The following is a 10,504-nucleotide window of genomic DNA, read 5'->3' on the forward strand; positions in this document are numbered from 1 at the left end:
CTCTCGACCGAACAGAGCGGAAACAAAACGTTCTTCGTCCAGAAATGGCAACTCGTCTTCCTTCCTGATTCCTCTCGGCCGAACAATGCTTCCTCACGGTTGGTTTCCTTCCGTAACATGAATGCCAACAAAAAAATTCCAGAACTGATGTAGAGTAGTCGATCCTTTGGTCTCTAAGCTGTCGATGAAGATGAGCGAAGGAGAAAAAACTGTCGTTCCACAGTGGATTTTCAAAGACGTAGGAGATCAATCAGCAGCGGAGTTTTCGAAATAAGCGGAGAAGATATCTCCCAGAGATCAGTAAATCTTTCCGAAAATAGAATAGTGGTAATCTTTCGGGATCGTCTCTGTTCGAATAAATTCTTTCTAACGAAATCAATAAGTCGTCGTCCTCTCGAAGCGACAACACCGCTAGTGTGACCGTCACGAGACAACCACTCAGTAACTCGATGGAGGCTGGGGTTGTCGTTACCTACGACACCAACAGAGCTTAATAGCAACGTGCTTTCCGAACAAAGAGGGCTTCTCAGTAGAACGATAAATCACAACAGCAACGTAGCAAAATAATGATAATAATCAGAAATATGATAGTAGTAGATTCTTGAGGAAGACCAGTCAAGAAGATTCAGACAAAAACCATGATTAGTAAGTTGTTGGAACTGCTCCATCATGATACGATGATAATGGCAGAAATTGAGCAAAGATAGGATAGCGACAGAAGAAAACTAACTCTGCCAGACCAATTCTACTAGCCTAAGCGAGAAAAACTACAAACTAGGCAAAAATATTAGCAAAAGAAAAAAAATTATGGGTTTTGTTTCCTGAAAAACCATAGATGTGAGTCATAAAAATCAAAAGCTCTGATACCATGTTGAATTTATGGAAAAGTGAAATACTTCATTGACACCAATCACTTGTTGTAATCAGAGTACATGAAACCTCTATTTATAATAGAGGAAGGTAGTAGAGTCCAATTACAATAAAACTATCCTTGTCCCAATTACACCCAAACTCTAACACTTAAAGATAAGTCCTAACATAATTAAATAATTCACTATAGATAAAAGATAAACATAACTCAAACTAAAACTCTTCTTTGACGTGACCATAAGATAAGATACTTTCGTGTGTCCTTCTTGATCTTCCAATTGATATGATAAGGATACCGGCTCATGGTAATCATTATGGGTTCTACTTCTTATGCGCTTGGGCCCATCTTGTGGGTCTTTCTTGGTCGTGTCACCATCTTATTATAATCTCAGATATGTGGGTCTTCCTTGGTCGTGTGGGTTGAGCTTATCTTCCAACACTCCCCTTCAAGCTGGGGGAAAGAGAACAACATGAACTCACAGCTTGCTACAAATTATGTATAGAATATTTTTGTATAAAATGGCACATCTTCGAATTTGCCTTCATCTTCCAACATTCCCCCTCATGCTGTTGCATCCTTCCATGATGCCCTGATGGCATAATATAAGTGAGAGTAAAAATCACTCCTAGTTGGTCAGCCATTGTTTCGTACTCTAGTCCTAATGCTGGATGTAGGGCACACTTTGTCTTCTATCTGTAGTGTGCCTATCGGCATTGCTCTTAAAGTGTCCACCACCGTGTCCCTCCACAGGAGAACAACTCTCAAGTGGCAGAGTCACAAAAGCATTAAGAATGTCCCCAAAGAGACATAATAGTAGTAGCTCTACATAACACGACCATCTTCCAACACATATAACATGAACCAAATAATAAACTTTCTAAAAGAACCCATGAAATAATCCAATATAAAAATTTCTTCTTAGATGCGCAAGCTTCATCTTTTATGCTCCCCCTTTCTTGAATATTTTGGTCACATAAACTTATTCACTATATATGAAATAAAATATCTCTTCCTTGTACTTCTTCTACTTCTCCCCCTGAAGCTAGGAGGTAATGGCAATGATCCCAGCTTGAACTAAATATCATAGATGTAGCTATAGGCCCAAATAACAGAGATGTATAAATAAGCCCTCAAACTAGGGAGATGAGATATTTTCCTGATATATCAACTCAAAAAGTGACACAAAACAAACGACTTAAATTCGGATTTTCAATGTAACAAAATACCAACATGACCTTTGATTCTTCCAATGCAAATATTTCTTTAAATATATATCAAATTAACATGAAATTTTCTCATTATGAAATTAGACTTAAATACCTTTCATCGAAGTATAACTTCTCTTCATTAAATATAATTATCAAAAGATTAATAATCTGATAGATTTCGGTCTCTGTCATCTGGCCAAACTAAGTACTGCTTCTCCTTTTTTTCCAGAATGACTATCGACTTTTCCAAGAACAATATCTCCTTATAAAAAATCATACTGAGAATTGGTTGAATATTTGTCTTTTGATAAATAATTCTCCAAACAAAGTCTCTTTCATGATAGCATAAAATACCTTGGAAGATGAGGCTTTCTGTTGCCGCTCTAAGCTCTTTTTCAATCTAACCATTGCTGCTTCAAATATCAATTTCTCTTTGTAGATAACTCAGATAAAAAATTGGTTGAATAGGTAAAAGAATAGAATTACAGATATTTATTTATATATATATTTCTCCATATAAATTCAATATTTTGATAGCAAAAAATACATCAGAATCTAAAGATTGCTGCTACTACTTGAACCTTTTTACAATCTGACCCTCACTCATTGAAATATCGACATCTCTTTGTAGATAACTTCGATTGGAACAAATCATTTTTATTTAGAAAGTAGACTCAAATATCTTTCCGTCAATATATAAATTTTAATATTTAAAACTACATATAGAGTTAAAAAAGACAAAGAAAACTATGAGTATAGGGACAGAAAAAAATAACTATGAACCTAGACTTAAGGTTTAGAGAAAAGGATCACATTACCTCCGTGAGTTGACCAAGTCAACTCACAGAACCTGCTCTGATACCATGTTGATTTTTAGGACTCAATGAATTTAGCTCATGGAGAAAAAAGGAGAGAAACTCTTTTGGGGAAAATTGGAGGAAGAAGGGTTATTGACTTGATTCCTAACCCTCCCCCTGATGCTCTATTTATAGACTTATGAAACTACTGTATTATAATAATACCCCTAAACATAGAGTTTAGTATTTTAACCCTGGAACTTTAACTTAATTATATCAATGCCATCAATATGAGATGACTCTTTATTTACCATCCTGCCATCTTGTATGTGGGCATGTGGGCCTTCTCCTTGATCTATGGGCCTTGAGCTCGTCTTCTATATCTCTTGGATGCATGAGTCTTCCTTGGTCTTATGGGCTTGGGTCCATCTTCTAATACACTTGAATGTGTGAGCCTTCCATGGTCAGGTGGGCTTGGGCCCTATCTTCCAACAAAAACATGTGTAGGATCAATTAGAAATCTCTTTCTTATAAAATTCCAAGCAATGAGGGATGAACTAGTGGAATTTCCCAAACTTGGATATCAAAACTTTTTTGTTCATTTGTCGTGTGTGAGTAAGTTTTATTTAATTACATTTCTAGTTGTTTTAAATTTTTTGCATATCTAAACTCTAAAATTTTCGTTTTGTTGTGATATATTTGCCTTCTTATCTTTTTGTTTATGAGATACAGGGAAAATTAATAGCTCAAGTTTTGCTATGATAAAAAAGTATACATCTAAAATGGAAATGCACCAATGTAGAGAGAGATAATTCCAAAAAGTGTTTATAATTTTTAGGGATTTTAAACTCTTTCCAATTTTTCTATATTAGGATATGTAGTCGTTGGGAAAAGGGGCAGACGGGAGATTTTTAACTGAGTGTTGACTCCCAATCCATAAGTCATTTCTTACAAAAATATAGCCCATTACGCATGATTGAGCGAAAAAATCACTTTACAATCATCAATGATTGTTAGGTCAGTTTTTTGTAAATGGGTAAAATAATGGTTTTATTTTACTCGGGTAAATATCTACCGCACGTTCACTTTAGAATTTAATGTGGTTTGGATCCATAAGTCAGTTGCATTTTTAACATGTTTCAAGCATGTATATGCATATTTAAAACGTGCGCAGGATCGATTAGAAATCTCTTTCTTATAAAATTCCAAGCAATTAGGGTTGAACTAGTGGAATTTTCCAAACTCAGAAATCAAAACTTTTGTGTTCATCTGTGGTGTGAATAATTTTTCTTTACTTACATTTCTTGTAGTTTAAAATTTTATTCATACATAAACTCTAATATTTGTGTTTTGTTGTGATCTACTAGCTTTCTTATCTTTTTGTTTAAGAGATAAAGGGGAAAGTGAAAACTCAAGTTTTGATTTAAGAAAAAAGTATACATCTAAAATGGAAATGCACAAATGTAGAAAGAGATAATTCCGAAAAATGTTTTTAATTTTTAGGAATTTTAAACTCTTTATTATTTTTATATATTAGGCTTCGCAATCATCGGGAAAAGGGGGGAGGTGGGGGATTTTTTACAGAGTGTTGGCTCTCAATCCATAAGTCAGTTCTTAAAAAAATATAGCCTATTATGCATGATTGACCGATAAATCATTTTAGAATCAACTATGATTGTTATGTCAACTTTTTGTAACTGGGCAAAATAATAGCTTTTTTGGCTCAGGTAAATATCCCATGGTAGGTTCACTTGAGAATTTAATGAGGTTTTGAACCATAGGTCATTTGCATCATTAACATGTTTCAAGCATGCATATCCATATTTAAAACATGTGTAGGATCATTTTAGAAATCTCTTTCTTATAAAATTCCAAGCAATTAGGGTTGAACTAGAGGAATTTCCAAAACTTGAATATAAAAAATTTTGTGTTCATTTGTGGTATGTGGATGAATTTTCTTTATTTATATTTGTTGTTGTTTTAAATTTTTTGCATACATAAACTCTAAAATTTTTCGTTTTGTTGTGATATATTTGCGTTCTTATCTTTTTGTTTACGAGATGAAGGGAAAAGTCAAAACTGATGTTTTGATTTAAGAAAAAGGTATACATCTAAATTGGTAATGCACAAAAGTAGAGAGAGATAATTCCAAAAAGTATCTGTTATTTTTAGGGATTGTAAAATATTTCTAGTTTTTATATATTAGGCTTTGCAATCGTCAGGAAAAGAGGGAGGTGGAGGATTTTTAATTGAGTGTTGACTCCCAATCCATAAGTCATTTCTTAAAAAAATATAGCCGGTTACGCATGATTGACCGATAAATCACTTTACAATCATCAATGATTGTTAGGTCGGCTTTTTTGAAAATGGGCAAAATAATGGCTTTTCTACTTGAGTAAATATCCCACAACAAGTTCACTCAAAAATTTAATGAGGTTTGGATCCATAGGTCATTTGCATCTTTAACGTATTCCAATCATGTATATCCATATTAAAAACATGTGTAGTATCAATTAGAAATCTCTTTCTTATAAACTTTCTTGCTATTAGAGATGAACTAGTGGAATTCCTAAGCTTGGATATAGAAACTTTTATGTTCAGTTGTGGTGTGTGAATAAATTTTCTTTACTTACATTTGTTGTTGTTTAAAATTTTTTGCATACATAAACTCTATAATTTTCGTTTTGTTGTGATCTATTTGTCTTCTTATCATTCTGTTTACGAGAAAAAGGGAGAAGTGAAAACTCAAATTTTGATTTAAGAAAAAAGTGTACATCTAAAATGGAAATGCACAAATGTAGAGAGATAATTCCAAAAAGTGTCTGTAATTTCTAGGGATTGTAAAATCTTTCTAGTTTTTATCCATTGGGCCTTGCAATTGTTAGGAAAAGGGGGAGGCAGATTTTTAACAGAGTGTTGACTCCCGTTCCATAAGTTATTTCATACAAAAATATAGCCCGTTACACATGATTGACCGAAAATACATTACAATCATCAATGATTGTTAGGTCAGTGTTTTTGTAAATGGCAAAAATTATGGCTTTTTATACTCGGGTAAATATCCCCCAGCACATTCACTTGAGAATTAAATAAGGTTTGGATCCATAGGTCATTTGCATCTTTAACATGTTTCAAGAATGCATATCCATATTTAAAACATGTTTAGTATCAATTAGAATTCTCTTTCTTATAAAATTCCATGCTATAAGGGTTGAACTAGTGGAATTTCCCAAACTTGGATATCAAAATTTTTGTGTTCATTTGTGGTGTGTGATTAAATTTTCCTTACATACATTTGTTGTTGTTGTAAATTTTTTGCATACATAACTCTAAAACTTTTGTTTTGTTCTGATCTATTTGCCTTCTTATCTTTTAGTCTATGAGATAAAGGGAAAACTGAAAACTCAAGTTTTGATTTAAGAAAAAAGTATACATCTAAAATGGAAATGGACAAATATAGAGAGAGATATTTCCAAAAAGTGTCTGTAATTTTTAGGGATTATAAACTCTTTCTAGTTTTTATATATTAGGCTTTGCAATCACCGGGAAAAGGGAGTGGCATGGGATTTTAAACTGAGTATTAACTCCCAATCCATAAGTCATTTCATGCAAAAATATAGCCCATTACACATGATTGACTGATAAATCACTTTACAATCATCAATGATTGTTAGGTCAACTTTTTTGTAAATGGGTAAAATAATGGCTATTTTTTACTCGGGTAAATATCCTACCATACATTCACATTAGAATTTAATGTGGTTTAGATCCATAGGTTAGTTGCATCTTTAACATATGTAAAACATTCACAAGATCAATTAGAAATCTCTTTCTTATAAAATTTCAAGCTATTAGGGTTGAACTAGTGGAATTTGCAAAACTCGGATATCAAAACTTTTGTGTTCATCTATGGTGTGAAATAAATTTTCTTTACTTTCATTTGTTGTCAGTTTAAATTTTTTTCATACATAAACTCTAATATTTTCGTTTTGTTGTGATCTACTTTCCTTCTTATCTTTTAGTTTACGAGATACAGGGAAAAGTGAAAACTCAAGTTTTGATTTAAGAAAAAAGTATACATCTAAAACTAAAATGCACAAATGTAGAGAGAGATAATTCAAAAAAGTGTTTGTAATTTTTAGGGATTGTAAAATATTTCTTGTTTTTAAATATTAGGCTTTGCAATCATCGGGAAAATGGGGAGGTGGGGATTTTTTACTGAGTGTTGACTCCCAATCAATAAGTCAGTTATTAAAAAAATATAGCCTGTTATGCATGATTGACCGATAAATCACTTTACAATCATCTATGATTGTTATGTTAGGTTTTTGTAAATGGGTAAAATAATGGCTTTTTTTACACACGTAAATATCCCACAACAGGTTCACTTGAGAATTTAATGAGGTCTGGATCCATAGGTTATTTGGATCTTTAACATGTTTCAAACATGCATATCCATATTTAAAACATGTGTAGGATCAATTTAGAAATCTTTTTTTTATAAAATTCAAAACTATTAGGGTTGAACTAGAGGAATTTCCAAAACTTGAATATCAAAACTTTTGTGTTCATTTGTGGTATGTGGATAAATTTTCTTGATTTACTTTTGTAGTTGTTTTAAATTTTTTGCATACATAAACTCTAAAATTTTCATTTTGCTGTAATATATTTGTCTTCTTATCTTTTAGTTTACGAGATGAAGGGAAAGGGGAAAACTTATTTTTTGATTTAAGAAAAAAGTATACATCTAAAATGGAAATTCACAAATATAGAGAGAGATAATTCCAAAAAGTGTCTGTAATTTTAAGGATTGTAAACTCTTCCTAGTTTTTATATATTAAGCTTTGCAATCACCGGGAAAAAGAAGAGGTGGGGGATTTTAAATTGAGTTTTGACTCCCAATCCACAAGTCATTTCTTAAAAAAATATAGCCCATTATGCCTGATTGATCGATAAATCACTTTGAACTCATCAATGACTGTCAGGACAACTTTTTTTAAATGGGATAAATAATGGCTTTTTTTATTCGGGTAAATATCCCATCGTAGGTTCACTTGAGAATTTAATGAAGTTTGGACCCATAGGTCATTTGCATCTTTAACATGTTTCAACCATGCATATCCATATTTAAAACTTGTGTAGGATCAATTTAGAAATCTCTTTCTTATAAAATTCCAAGATATTAGGTTTGAACTAGATGAATTTCCCAAACTTGAATATAAATACTTTTCTGTTTATTTCTGTTGTGTGAATAAATTTTATTTACTTACATTTGTTGTTGTTGTAAATTTTTTCCTTACATAAACTCTAAAATTTTATTTTTTTAGTGATATATTTGCCTTCTTATCTTTTTGTTTACGAGATAAAGGGAAAAGTGAAAACTCTGGTTTTGATTTAAGAAAAAAGTATACATTTAAAAATAAAATGCAAAAATGTAGGGAGAGATTATTCCAAAAAGTGTCTATCATTTTAAGAGATTGTAAACTCATTCTAGTTTTTATATATTAGGTTTTGAAATCTTCGGGAAAAGGAGGAGGCAAAAGATTTTTAACTGAGTGTTGACTCCCAATCCATAAGTCTTTTCTTACAAAAATAAAGCCCGTTACGCATGATTGACAGATAAATAACTTTACAATCAACAAAGATTGCTAAGTTAGCTTTTTTGTAAATGAGCAAAATAATGGCTTTTTTTACTCGGGTAAATATCCGACCGCATGTTCACTTCTGAATTTAATGAGGATTGGATCCATAGGTCATTTGCATCTTTAACATGTTTCAAGCATGCATATCCATATTTAAAACACGTGTAGGATCAATTAGAAATCTCTTTCTTGTAAAATTTTATGCTATTAGGGTTGAACTAGTTGAATTTCCCAAACTTGGATACAAAACTTTTGTGTTCATTTCTATTGTGTGAATAAACTTTTTTTACTTACATTTGTTGTTGTTTTTAATTTTTTGCATACATAAACTCGAAATTTTTTCGTTTTGTTGTGATATATTTGCCTTCTTATCTTTATGTTTACGAGATCAATGGAAAAGTGAAAACTCAGGTTTTGATTTAAGAAAAAAGTATACAACTACACTGGAAATACCCAAATGTAGAGATAGATAATTCTGAAAAGTGTCTGTCATTTTAAAGGATTGTAAACTCTTTCTAGTTTTTATATATCAGGCTTTGCAATTTTTGGGAAAAGGGAGAGGTGGGGAATTTTTAACTGAGTGTTGACTCCTAATCCATAAGTCATTTCTTATAAAAATATAGCCCGTTATCACCAATGATTGTTATGTAAGGTTTTTTCTTCATGAGCAAAATAAGGACCTTTTTAACTCGAGTAAATATCCCAACTCACGTTCACTTGGGAATTTAATGTGGTTTGGATCCATAGGTCATTTGCATCTTTAACATGTTTTAAGCATGCATATCCATATTTAAAATATGCGTAGGATGAATTAGCAATCTCTTCCAAGCTATTAGGGTTGAACTTGTGGAATTTCCCAAACTCTGATATAGAAACTTTTGTGTTGATTTGTGGTGTGTATATAAATTTTCTTTACTCACATTTGTTGTTGTTTTAAATTTTTTGCTTACATGAACTCTAAAATTTTCATTTTCTTGTGATATATTTACCTTCTTATCTTTTTGTTACGAGATAAAGGGACAAGTGAAAACTCAAGTTTTGATTTAAGAAAAAAACATACATCTAAAATGGAAATGCATAAATATAGAGAGAGACAATTCCAAAAAGTGTCTGTAATTTTTAGGGAGTGTAAACTCTTTCTAGTTTTTATATATAAGGCTTTGCAATGATCGGGAAAAGTGGGAGGTGGGGGAATTTTTTCTGAGTGTTGACTCCCAATCCATAAGTAATTTCTTAAAAAAATATAGCCTATTACGCATGATTTATCGATAAATCACTTTAAAATTATCAATGATTGTTAGGTTAACTTTTTTTCTAAATAGGCAAAATAATGTTTTTTTTACTAGGGTACGTTTACTTGAGAATTTTATGAGGTATAGATCCATAAGACATTTGCATCTTTAACATATTTCACGCATGCATATCCATATTTAAAACATGTGTAGGATCAATTAGAAATCTCTTTCTTATAAAATTCCAATCTATTAGGGTTGAACTTGTGGAATTTCCCAAACTTGGATATAAAAACTTTTGTGTTGATTTCTGCGGTGTAAATAAATTTTATTTACTTACATTTGTTGTTGTTTTTAATTTTTTGCATACATAAACTCTAAATTTTTTGTTTTGTTGTGTTATATTTGCCTTCGTATCTTTTTATTTATGAGATAAAAGGAAAAGTGATAACTCAGGTTTTGATTTAAAAAAGTATTCATCTAAAATGAAAATTCACAAATGTAGAGAGAGATAATTCCAAAAAGTGTCTGTCATTTTATGGGATTGTAAACTCTTTCTAGTTTTTATATATTAAACTTTGCAATCATCGGGAAAAGGGAAAGGCAGGGAATTTTTAACTAAGTATTGACTCCCAATCCGTAAGTCATTTCTTACAAAAATATAGCCTATTGCACATGCTTGACGAACAAATCACATTACAATCATCAATGATTTTATGTAAGCTTTTTTTTTAAATGGGCAAGATAATTGTTT

This window comes from Aristolochia californica, unplaced genomic scaffold, assembly GCF_029961685.1.
Source record: "Aristolochia californica isolate CCGP_79_NKW_82.1479 unplaced genomic scaffold, dmAriCali1.0.hap1 SCAF_8, whole genome shotgun sequence".
In the NCBI taxonomy this organism is placed as follows: Eukaryota; Viridiplantae; Streptophyta; class Magnoliopsida; order Piperales; family Aristolochiaceae; genus Aristolochia; species Aristolochia californica.